This window comes from Herpailurus yagouaroundi, unplaced genomic scaffold (genome assembly GCF_014898765.1).
Source record: "Herpailurus yagouaroundi ecotype Mexico unplaced genomic scaffold, PumYag 183, whole genome shotgun sequence".
NCBI lineage: Eukaryota > Metazoa > Chordata > Mammalia > Carnivora > Felidae > Herpailurus > Herpailurus yagouaroundi.
The window spans coordinates 12428380-12433312 of NW_024412414.1; the positions used below are offsets into that span (position 1 = coordinate 12428380).

General features: G+C 38.4%; 1 pseudogene; it reads right to left on the reverse strand.

The window, feature by feature from the left end:
• Positions 1–1936: 1936 nt before the first annotated feature.
• On the reverse strand, positions 1937–3892 carry LOC121041342 (T-complex protein 1 subunit zeta-like; annotated as a pseudogene).
• Positions 3893–4933: the final 1041 nt, after the last annotated feature.

A 4933-nucleotide genomic window follows, 5' to 3' on the forward strand; every position in this document is an offset into this window, starting at 1 on the left:
ACCTGTCTGTTTTTTTGTAAAGACTGGCTAAGTTAGTTGTCTGTAAATAATAAACCTAAATCATTTAGGTTTATGCCCTCACTGCCTGGATGCCATTGGTGGAAGAAAGAAAGATAAAGATAAAAGTATAAGATAGCATTTGCTGGGGGCACTTGGGTGGCTCAGTCGGTTAAGGACTGACTCTTGATGTTGGCTCAGGTCATGATCTCATGGCTTTTGAGTTTGAGCCCTGTGTTGGGGTCCACGCTGAGCATAGAGCCTGGCTGGGATTCTCCCTCTCTCTTTCTCTCTCTCTGCCTCCCCCCCCCCCACTCTTTCTCAAAGTAAATAAAGTTTAAAATCTATTTTTTAAAGATTAAAAAATAAAATAGCATTTTCTGGGCAACAGTCCTCAGTTTGCCATTCGCCCTTCAGAAGGGTAAATCCCCACTGTTAAAGTCTTTAGAAGCAGATTCCTCCCCTGGAGACCACATGAGACATAAAGCTGCCATCATTTGGCAGGTACTAATCTGTCACGGTGATCTACAAAATGATAAAACTGAGGAAGCCTAGAATTGAGTTTTACTTGTCAGACAAGCCACTGACCCTCTGTGCCATCTTCATCTTGAAATCTCCCCGTGGCCTGTAAGCTGTACAGTGGTGGGGACTCTATCAAGATTATTTAGCAATGGACACAGAGCTCTCCTAGCACAGTGCATAGCACATAGTAGTTTCACAATAAATATTTGTGAAATGAGATCTAGTGAATCTTAACTTTCCTCAGGGTCCATTTAATGATCTGTAAAATGGGAGTAGGAGAAAATATGACTCAAAATGTGGTTGTTGAGAAGAAAGTGAGACTATACCTGAGGATGTATTTTTAAAAAGGAAGGCTACTCTTATATTTGTTACTTTATAGGTACTTTTGCTTTTCGACTACTTATGGCAGGCATATATAAAATATATACTTTCTTCATTTGGAAAAGATTAGTTACAGGAGGTGTTAGAAAAAAAATTAACTCTAAAACCAGGTGATTTTTTCAACCTTGGATTTTCCTTGTGCAAATTTGATGGTTTTTTTTTTTTTAGTGGAATTATTTCTGCATTATTATGAACTTCTGGCAATATTACCGTAGGCAGTTGAAATTATTTCTAGATAATTAAAGTATTCTATTATTTAACTATATCATGTTACTAGTCCCCTTACTGAAAGAATATTCTGTGGTTGTGTATCCTGGAATTCTCTAGGTAGTACTTAAAATGCTTAACATTGCATCTTTGCATATTTTATACTTTTATTCAGTTTAATTCTTCTCTTTGAGTGTTCAGTTCCTCTGTGGTTTCTACTTATCTTTCTTAGTTTCAGTCAACAACACATAGGTTACTGCTCTAGTCCCCAAATAAGGGAATTAATCACAATCTTAATGTTGATAAATTGTAACATGAGTTATTCAATGATCAGTCTTTATTATACCGCAGAAAAGTTCTCATAAGATAGGGACAGACTGGGGTGCCTGGGTGACTCAGTCGGGTGAGCATCTAACTTTAGCCTGGGTCATGATCTCACGGTTTGTGGGTTCAAGCCCTGTGATGGGCTCTGTGCTGACAGTTCGGAGCTTTTAACAATGAAAAAAAAATATCTCTCACCAGCAACCATTTTTCAACTGTAGTATACGTGTATGGTGATTTCAGAATTGTCAACTGTACCCCATGGAAAATAGTTTTACTAACTAGAGTACAGTGCTTATGCACAGTTCTTTTTAATTTTAGCCTTACAGGTTCCACTCATGTATAAACTTGCTTACACCAGCACCTTTTCTCCCAACCTCTTCAGTGAGAAAATTCTACACATTTGTAATACTGTTAGATCTTTTTGGTCACTGTCTGCATTCCATCCTTGACTCCTCTGACCTCCTAAATACTTATATTTTATTTTATTTTATTTTATTTTATTTTATTTTGCTTTTCAAGGAACATTTAATAACAAGGTAGGTAACATACTTGTCTAACATGGTACTTTTGGATCATGGAAGCTAAAGCAAAACATCCTGTTCATTGGGTGAAAACAGCCTGCTTAATGGTGTACACTGCAGTGAAATTTAAAAAAATACTGTAATTATAATTTCAGAACTTCAAAATTTGAGTGTCAGTGTTCTCTTTTTCGTATGGGAAAGGAAAATGCTTTTGAAAATCATTTGAAGCTTGGACGAAAATTCCATGGCTATATTCTTAGGATCACTCTGTAGTCTTCATGATACAGATGACACAAGGGAAGCTTCAATTCATCCTTTTAGACAAGACATTCCAGCTCGCATGATCTCATCAACCAGGAGAATGTTGGTGGCAATCACAGTGCAGGAGTGAAGAAGCTGTTTCTTTACACAATAGTTATCCCGTATGCCTACTTCAGCAGTGACCATTGGCTCACCTGTGTTCAAGTCCACACCTACAAGTTGACCTGATTCTGAATGTTCTGCTTGAACTTTAACTAGTGTTTCTTGAAGGTCAAAACCAGAATTCTGAGCAAGAACCTTGGGAATAATGAGCAATGCATCAGCAAATGCTTGCACTCCAAGCTGGGCCCTGCCCTTTACACTGGGCTTATATTTAATCAAGGCTTCTGCCATTGCCACTTCCACTGCACCAGCACCTGGAACTACACAGCCATCATCAATAGCATTTTTAACAGCCCTCAAGCCATCTCTTATTGCATCTTGATTTGAGTGAGTGTGTGCTTATTTGGTCCTTTGACCAATAATGTGACAGAGTGAGGGTTGTTACATTTCTCAATAAAGGTGAATTTCTCTTCTCCCAATGTATATTCATAGACAAGTCCTGCATGTCCCAAACAATCAGGATTTAGGTCATCAAAAGAATTTAGAGCTACTCCACCACAAGCAAGAGTCAGCCTTTCCATATTTCTCCTTTTAGCCCTCCGCAGAGCTACTATGCCTTCTTTTGCAAGAGCATCTAAGGAAAAGGGGTCAATTCCCTTTTGATTAATAACCACGAATCCTTTATCTGAATCACCACAGACTTTCTTTTTCGGTTCTATTATTTTTTTTAACTCTATCATCAATGAATTTTCTTTCAGCTTTTACAAGCTTCTCTCTCTCTTCTGCACTCTTGTAAAAAAAGCCAGAATTCACTTGTTTTTTCATATTCTAATGACCCATTGCATGTGAGGATGTATGCATCTTCTACTCTTTTTTTCATATCAGGATGCCGCGCCCCATGGTCTAAAACAAGACCTCTGATTAAGCTTGTATCAGTTTCAGATTTATGTTTCATCTCCATAATCTCAACCATGAAGAGGTCAATAGGTTCATCTTATATTTTGATAGCCAAAATGGAATCCACCACAGCCTCTGTTAAGACATCAGCAAGTTCCGCATGCACTTTAGTACGTAGAGATGTTCTGGCCACATCTATAAGTGTTTCTCTGTCCATTTCTTTGCTTACTTTGACTTGTTCCAAAAACTGAAGTACCTTTTCCTTTGCAGCTTCAAATCCTTCTGTTATTATTCTGGGATGAAGACCTTCAGAAATGTAGAGATCCGCCTGTTTCAGTAGTTCTCCAATGATTAGGACATTGGAAGTGGTACCATCACCAGTTATGTCATCCTGGGCTGTTGCTACTTTGGCTATTAAGGAGGCTGTTGGGTGTTGAATTTGCATTTCATGAAGCAGCACATTGCCATCTTTATTAAGCTTGATGTCTCCAGCACCAGAAACAAGCATCTTCATGGTGTCTTTAGGCCCCAAGTTGGTCCTCAACACGTCCTGCAGTCCTCGGGCCACGCTGATGTTGACCGCCAGTGCCGTCTGGGCTCTGGCTACCTCGGCCTTAGGGTTCAGGGTCTTCACGGCCGCCATAGCTAACCACCACAGGAAAAGGAGGAGACCCGGCGTGCAGCGTGCCTAAAGCCAGCTCAGTGTGGCCTCTAAATACTTATATTTTAAATGTCAATTAATCTTATCTAAGAAGCACCCTCACAGAAACATTCAGAATAATGTGTGACCAAGTATCTGGTCACCATGGCTGAGCCATGTTGACACAAAAAAATAAGCATCACACCTTCAACTTCTAGTTGGGTGTTTTGTTTTTTTTTAGTGTTTTTGTCATGAATGGGTTTGAATTGCATCAAATTCTTTTATTGTAGGTATTAGCATGATCATATGTTTTTTAGCCCAGAGCTGAGATTGTGTTTTTTGCTAGAAATGTAGATGTCCTTATACAATCCTGCTATTGACTTGCTCTCCAAATCTGGTTGATTTATGGAAGGTCTAGATCTATTTCTTTGACTGTAGAATTAAAGATTACATTTAGATGAGCTAAAGGGTATCTTTCAGACCCAAAATTATGACCCCATTTCTACGCATAACAAAACTTGAAATTAAAGGTTGCTTTATGTTTCATAAAGGTCATGGTCTTTGTATTATCTTATCCTCCGGACCACTCCCTGTGGTTGAGTAAAACAGGCATTTTCACTAATGATAGATGGAGTTACTGCAATTCGTAACAGTGATTTATGCTAAGATCATACTGTTTCTACATGGCGTTGGCAGGATTCCAAGTCAAGATCTTTGGGCCAGCATGCCAAATATTTTCATTTTTTATAAGAGCACAGGTTTATTGCATTAATAAATAAAGTGAACTCTCCTAACAAACTCATCCAAAGACATCCCCACCCTTGCTTTTAAAACTTGTTCCATACATGGAAGTCAAATTGTAAGAAAAGTTTCCTGCAGCTTGGACTTATTAAAAACAATGGGATTTGCTCCTAAGCCTACCTGTTCATTCTCTCTTTCTTGTGCTGTATTTACTAAAGTTCAGTTTTCTACTGCAGATGTAAATCATACGATTACATTTTTATTTAATTTTTAAAACACAACTTGGCCTAATCGGCAAAAGTGTAACTGTTGTGCAGTCCAAATTCCAAAATTAGTGTTA